This window comes from Pinus tabuliformis, chromosome 3_2 (assembly GCF_031772625.1).
Source record: "Pinus tabuliformis cultivar Carrire ecotype Pingquan chromosome 3_2, CPIR1, whole genome shotgun sequence".
NCBI classification, from domain to species: Eukaryota; Viridiplantae; Streptophyta; class Pinopsida; order Pinales; family Pinaceae; genus Pinus; species Pinus tabuliformis.
In genome coordinates this window covers 1,250,647,331-1,250,660,760 of record NC_142302.1, presented here as the reverse complement: position 1 = coordinate 1,250,660,760, position 13,430 = coordinate 1,250,647,331, and positions in this window count along the sequence as shown.

The following is a 13,430-nucleotide window of genomic DNA, read 5'->3' as shown; positions in this document are numbered from 1 at the left end:
AAATAAACAGATGCACACATCTATCGAACAACACCTAGTCAAGAGAGTGGGCCCAACTCCCTGGTCAAGGTTGTGGTGAGATCAAGAAGTCACGAAATGCTCAGACGATTAGAATTTCATTAATCAAAAGGGGTAATACATGTATGTTGTTACAGACTCAAAGATAACGTAATTCCTTGTGATCTCAACTACCAACTTTCACAGCCCCATAACTTTACTTATACAATTTGTTAACACTAATAGCTTCTACAATTATGGTAGTTTTCTTCCTACAATTACATAGTGGTTTCTTAAGAGAAACATAATACAAAGATAGCAGTGCGTTAATTGAAATATTGATCCACCGTTGCAGTTGATGTATTGAGATAATGCTACCAGCTGGTTGGTCACCATTATAGAACCACAGTCTTGATCATACTTCCTCCAAATCTACAAGAATAATTGAATTGGAAATCCACTTATGAAACAATCCCCTATGACTATGCTTCATTGATTAATGATTCATAACGACATGAAAAGAGGTATACCTGTGTGGTTTAAAATGTAAATTGACCAACAATGGTGTAAAATGGATACAGGAAACAAGGTAAAAAGGTGGGTAAAACCATGCAAATTCCGCCACCAACGTCTCCCCTCAACTAATCTTTCTGCATGTCCTCATGCAGCCCGTCGCTTATGCAAATCGAGATTGGAGTTGCGATGATCAGCATGAAGCTATGCGTGATCATATTTTGCAACCATTTCTGTCCCCAGAGGCTTATATCCATCTATCTAGATGACTTCCTTCCACCAATCCTCACCTACCTTGTAAGCTCGAGTATAATGATTGGCTAGTAGCCAGATAATGGGGAATCGGAACCTCAAACCCATCCATCAGACCCCACGAAGCCACATGCATGCAATATACCGAGGTACCCTATTTAGAGCCTGAGAAAAATTGGGGGCCCCAAAAGGTTCACGTATCCTGATGGCTGATGATGATAGGGTCCACCATTTCTGGCAGCTGTCCCGGACCTCCTCTTGACAAGTAAAAATTTGTTTTGTTCAAATGTCAACGCACCATTTTTGGGTTTCCAGCATTTGTTCTTTTTGTCCCTCGATCCCTAAGATGGTTTCGTGTCTGTTATAAACGATCACAAACTGACAATTCTCTAGCCGAAGGACAAATGGCATGTTTGCATGATTCTCTTTGAACGTGTCGGAGGCCTTCTTCCATTTAACCTGATTAATTGTGTAGGAGGTAAAGGCTCTCAATTGAATGTCTCCCACATATGGCACTAAGTTAAATGATTGATCATTTCCCAAAAAGTAATCATGCATATAGAGTTCGCACATCAACTGTTGATCCAGAATATTATGGCATCTCAAGATGCGCAGAAACTGCATTAGGTCTTCTATCTCATGGCTAAGTTCCTAATGGACACTTTCTAAACAAAAGAATAGATATTGTTCATGAAGGAAAAAAGCATAGTTGTGGGCAAGGAGTCAACAAGCCATTTCCTTCTGTGCTAGAGAAAACATTTCTTCCTTATCAACCTTCAGTAGCTACACCGGTCCTTCCAGTTCCTTGATTTTCTTCTACTGCTTCTCTTGCTTCCGTTTCTCTTTCTCCAATTGCTCCATGTAATCGGTAACTACTTTTGTGGCTTGCTCATGAACTCCCTTCACTCCTTCCCAGTGGGCATCTGAAGGAATGGTCCCCTGCTGAAGGCGAGCAGCAACAACTTTCCACTTCTGAATTTCTGCAATCATGAAAAACACTCGTGCCTCAATCACATGCAAAAAAAACTCGATCTGTGTAGCCGTGGTGGTTGTGGGTCTGTCCTCAGTCTGCACTACTACTGAGATGGTTTTATCCCTAGGTTTCTCATCATTCTTATTATGCCTCCTCACTTTCCTTCGTAAGTGTCGTACCTGCTTCCTTAACTTGACAATTTCCATTTTTAGCTGCATGTTTTCCCTTAACTCTGACTGGTACCTCTCTTTAAGAGGAGGCATTCTTTTTGCACATTTCTCAATGAATTATTGTTTGACAACAACCTCCTTGACTAGTCTCGTAGGTTGTGTGGGGTTTGGTGGATTGGCGTCAACAAATTCTTTAAAGGACCTTTGCTTTACCGTAACCCCCTCTATTTGTTCTTCAACCCAGGGAATGGTCCCAATGCCTTCTCCTTTGGGTCTCAGAATTTCCATATATTTCCTTCATGGTTTTGGAGTCATTGCAGGACCTTTACAGGGTAGTGTCTTTGACACCCTTTTCTTGTGACTACTCTGATTCCCGACCATTTTCTCCTTTGGGCCCCGAACCCTCCAGACTTTCATTTGGTGGCTTTGTAGCCACTACAGTTCCTTGTGGGGTAGTGTCAACAACAACATCCTCCTCTAATGGCCCTATGGGGACAGTATCATCCATAGTATCTTCATTTTGTTCTCTGGTCGGCACTAGTTCTTGTGTAATAATACCAACCACCAATCCATCAATCTATGCAATTTTTCACCAGTCGACACTGGTTCTTGTCTAACAGTGTCGATGATGGTGCCTTTAATAGCCCCAAAAAATATTAAGATCGAGGGAGAGGCTTATTCCTTCACCAAGCGCCTAGGGGAATGAAACTTCCTTGCCACTTTTAGTAAGGACGTAAGAAGCAGAGAACGAAATATTCTTTCTTCAGTGTCCATTCTCTCATTTACTGATGCCTAAGGTCCTCCTTGCCTTGTGCTCATTGGTTGGTCTGTTCCATCTTTTTCTGCCTGTGCTTCTTCTAGTTTTTCCTCCTACCCAACAGTCAACACTGGTTCGTATGGAGTAGTGTTGACTGCGGCCCCAGTTTGTTTCAAGGTTTCCATTATTACTTAAGCAGGTGATGTTGGTCTTTGTGTATCAGCACCACTTGCAGCGTCCTCCAAAGATTCCTCTATTTCTTCAACGGGTTATGGTGGTTCTTATGTGTTAGCACCACCTACAATTTCATCTAAGGGTGGCAATTCTCTCCTCAAAGTGGCAGTCATTGTTGGTTCCTGTGGAACAACGTTGACTACGTTTTCTTCTATCTCCATTCATTCTGCTCCCATTGGACCAACAGGTGGCGCTGGTTCTTATAGAGCAGCGTCGATTGTGGCTTCTTTTGTCTCCATTGCTTCCATTCCCATTGAGCCAGCAGGGGACGCTGGTTCTTGTGGAGTAGCATCGACTATGGCCTCTCCTGTTTCCATTGCTTCCATTCCTGTTGAGCCAACAGGCAACGCTGGTTCTTGTGGATTAGCGTCGATTGTGGCCTCTCCTATTTCCATTACTTCTTATGGAGCAGCGTCATCTATGACTTCTTCTTTTGCCATCAATTTTTCCTCATCCTCCCTTTTAGGCATCATAGCTGCAAGTTCTTCCTAATTGTGGCCAAGGCACAGAAGTTCAGGACAGAGCATGCACCACTAATAATATGATCAACCCGTGATTTGTAAGGACCACTAATGCTTGTTGAGACTGACGAGAAGATTGCGCCATCATCTAAATATTGTTCCATAGAAAATATGGCATGTCTAGAGAATTAATCGGTGCATGCCGAAACTGAAGGCATGCAAGAAGCTTAAAATGATAGTTGAACAAAGTAGCAAAATGGCCTTCACAAGTAACGTACCTCATGACAAAATATGCACTGTCATCCCATGGTTGCGCCAAAAACTTTTGATCATACCCCCTACCCTTCTGGATTGTTGTTTCACCAACCTGTACGAACAATTCTGGAACTCTGGAAAAGGAAATTTCCTTGAAAACCGTTTATTCCCTCCTTGTGGAAATCCGCTAATAGACGAAATCACTTCCTCTGTGATGGGAATATCGAATCCATGCACTCTAGAATTATTTCCATCCAAATTCAACGCAAATTCGACTGTGATGGCTTTGTCAAATCCCTGCATCCTTTCAAAATACGCATGCCATCCTTCATCTAAAAAGACCTTTCATACGTCTAGATTTCTCCGAACCTGAAATGTATTCTCTGGTTCGTGCCTAACGGTTTGACCGCCCATTCTGTAGTAGCAATTGGAGTAACAAAAAGATCTTTGAGGAGGATTGTTGGCAGGTAAAATTGCAGTGATGGGTTGTGGTAGTGACAGGGTGCGGTGCTAGTGAAAATCAGAAAGATAATGGTAAAATATGGAAAAATCCATGGGAGATTATGGTAATCATGAGTGATGATTATGGTAATCATTTCACAGCATTGGAAAGGACCATCCACCATCCATTAACACAATAATACTTATTCAATTCCCAATGCATACGGATAATCGTGCGAGGTATAGTGGGGATCGTGGAGTGTACGCATTTGACACATGGTTCAATAGTGATACGATAATTCATTACTTCATTTTAATTATGGCGTCTTTGTATTTATTATAATACCCCGCCAACTAAGGGGATGGCCGTCTATGATCATATCGAGTCATGTCAAATGAATTATCAATGAAATCCACAAAGTTGATTGGGGACATACTTGACGACTTACTTTGACGGAGTAACAGTAGCGGAGGAGTAATAGCATTGGAGAGAGTAACAACACCCGAGGAGTAACAACATCATGGGAACAATAGCACCCGAGGAGTAACAACATCAGGGGAACAACAGCACCGAAGGAGTAATAGCACTACTTGAACACTTATAGCGAGGAGTAACAACACCAGAGTACTTAGGCAAAATCACCACGATTAGAGTAACAACATCGAAGGAGTAACAAAACCATTGAAGTACTTAGACAAAATTGCCATGATCAGAGTAACATCACCAGAGAAGTGACAACACTAGTGAAGTACGTAGACAAAGTTTCCATGATCAAAGTAACAACACCGCAGGAGTAACAGCACCAGTGGGATACCTGCAGGAAAAATAATGATATATATAGATATATATACATATATATATATATATATATATATATATATATATATATATATCAGATGTGTAGAGGAAGAGTTCTCTGCACTAATAATTTCAAAACCAAAATTATCAGAGAAATGTTTGATAAAGGAGTCTTTAGAAGCTAGATGGTGGTATAGTCTAAGGCAATGTCCATTTACAAGAAAAGGAGTATGTGCCTCATCAATTGTTATAAGCCTAACAGTCCCATCATCAAACACTTTGTCAACTCCATATCATCCCATCCATCCGGAATAGAGTCAGTATGAGTTCAGTTGAGTAGTTGTAACTATTATCACCCCAAGAAACTCTCCTAGGTTGTATCTCAGAGATGCTCGGGAACATTACAAACTTCAATAAAATGTTGGAAAAATGGTGGATGAATGAAAGAAATGTTGCATATTCAAGCCAGACAACCACTTCTACTGTGCTTGACCCCAGACATGGGTGAACACCTCCAGACTACAAGGCTTTTAACCACCAATTACTCACAGTTTAAATAAAATGTGATGATGGAGAAGACTGACCACACCAGCAAATGCACAGGACCCTGTGATGGCCGGCTACAACTAGTTAAAAGGCCTGTAAATCTGTTTTCTAATACATGACAGGATGACAGCTCTCTGGCATTAAAACAACAAAAACCTGCAAACAATATTCAATGATACATGCTAAATCCTAACACAGAGGTGGGATGACAGCCCCTCTAAGGCTAAACATTAACAGCACATGAATAAATGCAAGACAGACACAGCCTGGAACAAGAAGAAGAAGTGGAAAATGAGCAATTAACAACAAAAGAAGCTTGCATTAGCTGAAAATTAAGACCAGACGCTGCAGGTATCACAGCAGTTACAATCTCCAGAAGTTGAACCTTACAGCAAAATAACACTCATCAACCTATTACATTCTGTCTCTTGAGTATATATAGAGTCTGTTTACAAAATTGCTCTGCTAGGCAAAGCATGGAGGTGTCTTAATGGACCACCCACCATATTTACAATTTAGATATGGGTCGTTGATACAATCTGCTAATTTTAATGGACAAAATCAACCTTTTTAGATAATCTGATGTCCTTCTCTGGCAGCTAGAGTGCTGACTGAAAGAATCCCATAACTGATAAATGTTTTAACTGCTTGAGGCAGTCCTTTTTGTCATTCAGCCATCCTGTCTTTAATTGTAGTTGTTGAAGCCTTAATTGTGCAGAGAGCAAGTAGATCATCCCCTTCATCCTTTGGGAGCACAAAACAGGTTACGGGTGAGAATAGAATGGCAAAAGCGGGCACGGGAGAACAAACATTAGTCGTTAGATCCAAAAATCAACGGTGGGGATGGATTATGAAGGCTATCGAGAGAAATCGTGGGCGGGCGGAGCAATTATAAACCGACAGATCACATAAACGGATGGCCTAGATTAATTTATGGAGTCTATCGGGAGATGGATGACTAGGGTTAACGAGCGGGGATCGGCGGTTTTGCATGACGGGTGGTTTCCCCGCACCACATATCGACCGAAGGACGTTTACGTACATGAAGACGCAATCCAACGGATTTGTGACGCATGGCAGCCCAAAACCACCGCCCCCGCGGGTTATCGCATGCGCAGGTCGCGCGATCAGGGAATGCGTCAGCCATCAGATCTACGATGGACGGTCAGATGGCAGGGAAACTGATCGATGTTTAACAGATGTGATGAAACAATGAAGACCGTTAGATCTCAATGATCAACGGTGGAGATTCAACAAAAATGACAGAGGGCTATTTTGGTGCGGGTTCATGTGTTAAGCGCCCATGAGTTAAAGCACATGGGTTATAATGGATTAAGAGGTTAATGTCAGGGATTAGACGAAGAATGCGTTTAAATGAGGTTTAAACGGGGATCGGAGTTTTCAAAGAATTTATACCAAAACACACGAGAACCGGCAGAGAAGGAGTTACGAAGAAATTTAAGTGGAAAACAAAGGAATGGAGAGTTTAAGAGTGTAAGCAGGGGTTTAAGTAAATATGGGTTTACACAGAGTTTAGGAAGAAAACATAGATTAAGGGGTTACAAGGGAGAATAAGGAGAACGAAGAGGAAAAAGATTAAATGAACTGCTGCTAGCCCCTCCTTGCAGAAAACACAATGGCCAAGCTATCCTTGACCCTAAAAAATGCTCAAACATGTAGCAGAGCTAACCTTTGGCTCCTTCTGGGGATGAGATCCTCCCTGTGAGGTCTCAAGAACTGTAGACCAATTCCTTCATACAAAATCAGCTTCAAAAACATTGCCTAGCATCCATTGGGCATGGAGTCAAATTAATCCTATTCTAAAACCTGTAACAGAACATGATTAAAGCTTCAAAAACAGCCCATATGCTGGGACATCAAAATTGTTGCCTGTCATCCGGTTCATCATATATCAACAAGACAGGATTTATTTGATCCTCTACCTCAAAAGGTTAGGAGATTTGACTTTCATAGGTAGATAGGGATCAAATTTCATTCCCCTTCTGTGTATTTTCCTCCTTGGACGTTCTTCATGAGAGCCTTTGTACACCTACTGAATAATCATGGCTGTTGTGTACCTGTTTTTGTCTTCTATGGCTTGCATAATAAATATGAATGGTGTAACAACGTTTTCATGTGTGGAGAACACAGAGACCTCATCTGCTCCTGAATCTTTGTTCGAATAATCCTCATCCAAGGAGGAGTTCCAAGACTGTGCATCTTTTTCCTCTGTCATCTGATAAGCTGCCTCTTCAATCTGTGCGGAGGCCATCTGAGCAGCTTTCAAAATATCAAGACTGAGGTGATCAGTCTCAGCCTTGGGCTGTGAATTTTGTCCTGCATCAGTATTCAAGTGGCAACTTTGAGGGAATTGCACTTGAGCAGACAGAGAAACAAAAGATGATGGGGAGCCTTCTTCTCCCTCTTTAATCACTAGACTAGGGGCAAACGCAGGCAGGTGACTTTTCAGATCTGCGTAGTCATTGGAAGATGAGCTAGCATCGAACACAGATTCTTGGAGGATGAAGGTGCCAGCTGTCGATTGCTGCTGCTGATCAGCTTGCTGCTCTGCAGGTACAACAAAATTACAAGCAGTGCCTCTGGATATTTCTTTCTCATAAGCAGCCCTTGTTAGGAAAGGAGCACCTTCCAAAACATGGACCTCTTCCTCATGCTGCACTTCTTCCATGACTATATTCTGTAAAAGGGCCTCACCCCTTTGTCTTCATATGTAATCTTATTTCTTTGCAAAATCTGCAAATGCTCCTATGCTCCCTTATATGGATTTGGAGCTGGAAGAGAAATGGAACAAGGAGCTCCTGCTTCCTCAAAATGCTACTCAGCCTTTAGCTCGGAAACTTCAAAGGTCAAAAACTCAATCATCCTAGCTAATTCATCTATTTCAGAATCATAGGATGAAGAGGATTCATCTCCCTGTTTTTTTCTTTTAGCATCACCTTCAAGTCTTTTTGTAGCAATAATGTTTGCTTCTATCTCAAAGGCTGCATTATGCATATCAGCCAAAGTAGCACAGCTTCTTTCTCTTAACAGCGGGCAGAATTTGGAACCAAAAGGCATTGGCATAAGTGAGCATAGCAGAAGCAGGGGTAGGCCTTACTTCAGTTGGCATTCTGTTGTACATATGATTAAATCTGATGTTGAAATCAGACAGCAGCTCACCATCTTCTCTCTGCAAGTTCCCAAATTCATAATGATAAAAGAGCAAGTCTTTATTATTTCCCCAGTGCTTTAAAAATACATCATCTGGGGCCTCAATGTCTGCAATAGACCTAGGGGGTAAATTTCTGAACCATACTCTAGCTTCCCCTTCTAGGCTTTGAACAAAACCCCTCATCCAGAAATCCTCTTCATTGATATCCAGGTCATCAGCATAACTATAAAATGCCTCTAAATGCTCTTCAGCTGATATTCCTTCCACACCAGTAAACTTAGGTAGAAATTCTTGATAATCTCCTGCAGGCATGGCATTCAAAGGGGTAGGCAAGACTAAGGGTCCATACCTAGCAGCAACTATTCTTTCTATCTTTGTAAGAGCTTGTTGGCCTGCCATGACTGAGCTATACGAGAGGAATACTGGTCGACTAAGTGGAACGAATCAATGAATGGAATAGCAGAAATAGAGGAATATGACGGACAACATGGAATGTTTCCTTCTTTAAACTGAGGTCTGAAAGGGAAATGAATAACAAGGAGCTGTATGGATCTCTGAAGGTATTCCTACATTAACAGAGATACATTAAAATCTAAGGCTTACCTGACCCTGATGCTCCTTTCTGCAAAGTCTTTCTTCTGCTTAACGGTCTTCTCAGGATCAGGCACTGATTCAGCTGATGATTTTTGAAGATATCTCTAACATGCATCACCAACTGCACCAAAACTGCAATGTGGAGTTGCCAAAGCTTGGTCTTCCACCATTGGAGTCGCCAGATAGATGATTACAACCAGGAACTATGTTCAAACCTTGGCTGTCATCAAAGTTTGAAGTTGTGTCGTTATCCCAGGGAAGCTAAGCTTCAATTCTCCTCTCCCCGGCAATGGTGCCAATTAATGTTATCACCCCAAGAAACTCTCCTAGGTTGTATCTCAGAGATGCTCAGGAACATTACAAACTTCGACAAAATGTTGGAAAAATGGTGGATGAATGAAAGAAATGTTGCATATTCAAGCTAGACAACCACTTCTACTGTGCTTGACCCCAGACATGGGTGAACACCCCCAGACTACAAGGCTTTTAACCACCAATTACTCACAGTTTAAATAAAATGTGATGATGGAGAAGACTGACCACACCAGCAAATGCACAGGACCCTGTGATGGCCGGCTGCAACCAGTTAAAAGGTCTGTAAATCTGTTTTCTAATACACAGACAGGATGACAGCTCTTTGGCATTAAAACAACAAAAACCTGTAAACAATATTCAATGATACATGCTAAATCCTAACACAGAGGTGGAATGACAGCCCCTCTAATGCTAAACATGAACAACACATGAATAAATGCAAGACAGGCATAGCCTGGAACAAGAAGAAGAAGTGGACAATGAGCAATTAACAGCAAAAGAAGCTTGCATTAGCTGAAAATGAAGACCAATCACTGCAGGTATCACAACAGTTACAATCTCCAGAAGTTGAACCTTACAACAAAATAACACTCATCAACCTATTACATTCTATCTCTTGAGTATATATAGAGCCTGTTTACAAAATTGCTCTGCTAAGCAAAGCATGGAGGTGTCTTAATGGACCACCCACGACATTTACAATTTAGATATGGGTCACTAATACAATCTGCTGAATTTAATGGACAAAATCAGCCTTTTTAGATAATCTGATGTCCTTCTCTAGCAGCTGGAGTGCTGACCGAAAGAGTCCCATAACTGATAAATGTTTTAACTGCTCGAGGCAGTCCTTTTTGTCCTTTGGCCATCCTATCTTTAATTGCAGTTGTTGAAGCCTTAACTGTACAGAGAGCAAGTAGATCATCCCCTTCATCCTTCGGTAGCACAAAACATGTTATGGGCGAGAATAGAATGGCAGAAGCGGGCACGGGAGGAGAACAAACATTAGCTGTTAGATCCACAAATAAACGGCGGGGATGGATTATGAAGGCTATCGAGAGAAATCGCGAGCGGGCGGAGCAATTATAAACTGTCAGATCACATAAACGGAGGGCCTGGATTAATTTATGGAGTTTATCGGGAGATAGATGACCGGGGTTAACGAGCGGGGATCGGCAGTTTTGCGTGGCGGGTGGTTTCCCCGCACCGCCTATCGACCAAAGGCAGTTTACGTACATGAAGGCGCGATCCAACGAATTCGTGATGCGTGGCAGCCCAAAACCACCACCCCCACGGTTTATCGCGTGCGCAGGTCGCGCGATCAGGGAATGTGTCAGCCGTCGGATTTGCTATGGACGGTCAGATGGCAGGGAAACTGATCGATGTTTAACGAATGCGATGAAACAATGAAGACCGTTAGATCTGAACGATCAACGGTGGAGATTCAACAAAAACGATAGAGGGCTATTTCTACATGGGTTCATGTGTTAAGCGCTCGGGAGTTAAAGCACACGGCTTATAATGGATTAAGAGGTTAATGCCAAGGATTAGACAAAGAATGCGTTTAAACGAGGTTTAAACGGGGATCGGGGTTTTCAAAGCATTTAAACAAAAACACGCGAGAGCCGGTGGAGAAGGAGTTATGAAGAAATTTAAGTGGAAAATGAAGGAATGGAGAGTTTAAGAGTGTAAGCAGGGGTTTAAGTAAATATGGGTTTACACGAAGTTTAGGAAGAAAACAGAGATTAAAGGGCTACGAGGGAGAATAAGGAGAATGAAGAGGGAAAAGATTAAATGAACTGCTGCTAGCCCCTCCTTGCAGAAAAGACAATGGCCAAGCTGTCCTTGACCCTCAAAAATGCTCAAACATGTAGCAGAGCTAACAGTAATTTTTGTTAACTCATTGATCTCTCAATTAACTAGTCAATTTACTAAAAATAGCCCTATCATGCATGCAATTCGAATTTCCTAGTGGAATGGAGAAAAAAGGAAAATTTGTAATCATTATTGTATACTAGTGAGTGTATAGTGTTTGCATGTAGTAGGTGAGCCAATTCTCTTGGGATTTGTGCAAGGGGTAGGATCTTCGAAATAGGAGGAAGCAGGATGTCTATTTTGGCTAAGTATTGGGCAAAGCAGACGTGAGAGTAGGAGATCAGTATTGCAGTGAAAGTTGAGCTTCAAGCATTGAATTTTTCATTGTAATAGATCATTATTCTCATATGATATAATACAAATAAAGGATGGGTTTTTCCCAGTTGGGTTCCCCAATAAAAAATGTGCTCATTGTGGTTGAATGATTGCATGTGTTTCTATTGTACCGTTTCCCTTCTGTGGATTGAATAGAAGAAACATGTCTATTGTTTTCAATCTGAATTCATTAGCAACTGCAAATTTTGAATTATTTCTACATGGTATCGGAGCTATTGAAAACTATGTAGAAACCAGGTTCCTAATCATCTCTCAAAGAAATTTCAAATAGCAGATTTGTCGTGCAGGAATTTGATTTCTACAAGTGCAGGAATTTATTTAGTGGACGAACAATGTATTTCAAGAGATTTAGGCTTGAGTTTGCATTGGAGGGAATTTTTAATTTATATTCTTGGAAAGACAAAATGGAAGTTGTGCTAGATGACAATGGAGTATGGGAGTACTAACAAACTGATATTCCAAAACCAGCACCATCAGATGCACAACTGGCTTAGTGGAATAAATATACTACAAAAGTCGGGAGGATTATCTTGGAGCGAGTCTGAGATCATGTGGCTTCCAATTTTCTTGGAAATGATTTTGTTTTTACAATGTGGAAAACTCTCACTGACTTATTCAAAAGCAACAGTGATGCCAGGAAGCTGGCATTGATAGATAAGCTTAGAAACATCTGAATGAATAAAAATGAAACTATTGTTTAATACCTATATAGACTCACTCATGTGAGAGATGAACTTGGAGGAGTTAGAGAAAATGTGCCATCATATGAACTTGTGAGCTTATCGCTCTTTGGTCTTCTGAATTCCTAGCACAACTATCAGGATTCAAGTAATGTTAGAGGCAAGCTCCTAGATTGGGATAGACCTTGGGTTGACTTGGTCCAGGAGGAGATTAGAACAAACACTAGAGATGGTGTCACATCTAGAGCTAATTCGCATTGTCACTAAGGAAAAGGAAATAAATCCAAAGGCGAGAAGACCCAAGGAAAGGCAAAATCACTCTCAAAGAAATTTCGAATAATAGATTTGGCAATGTCACCTTTAAGAAATATCAAATTCCTGCACGAAAAATCTGCTATTCGGAAGGGATTGGCACTGTCACCTTTAAGAGGGAGTCAGGCTCCCATCCTCACCTAAAGAATGTAATGTATGTTCTTGGTCTAAAGAAAAAACTCATTTTTGTTGTTGTATTTGAGGACAGAGGATATGATGCGGTGTTTAGTAGAGGGAAGGCATATTTGAAGCATGTTGCTATTGAATAGGTAAAACAAATTGGTGTTTGGGTTAAAAATATATACAAGCTAGAGGTGGATGCATCCACTACATTGAGTAGTAAGGTAGAACATGTTCAAGGCAAAGATGTTGGAGATTTCTAGCATAGGCGCATGGGACACCTACACCATGGAGCTTTGAAAATAATGTAGCATATCACCAATGGACTTCCAAAATGCACCCTTGATCAACATGATGTTTTCAAGGGATGCACTCTTGGTAAATATGTTAAATCATCCTTCTAGGACCGAGATAGCAGAGCTAGAACCATCTTGGAGTGAGTTCACTTAGATGTGTGTGGACCATTTTCTATAGTAGCAACTGCCAAGTACAAGTATCATGTGATATTAATTAATGATTTTTCCCACAAATGCTGGATCTATTTCATGAAGAAGAAAGATGAGGTTTATTCAAATTTTGTTGAATTTAAAGCCTTAGTTAAAAATGAGACTGGAAAGAAAATTAAATCCAT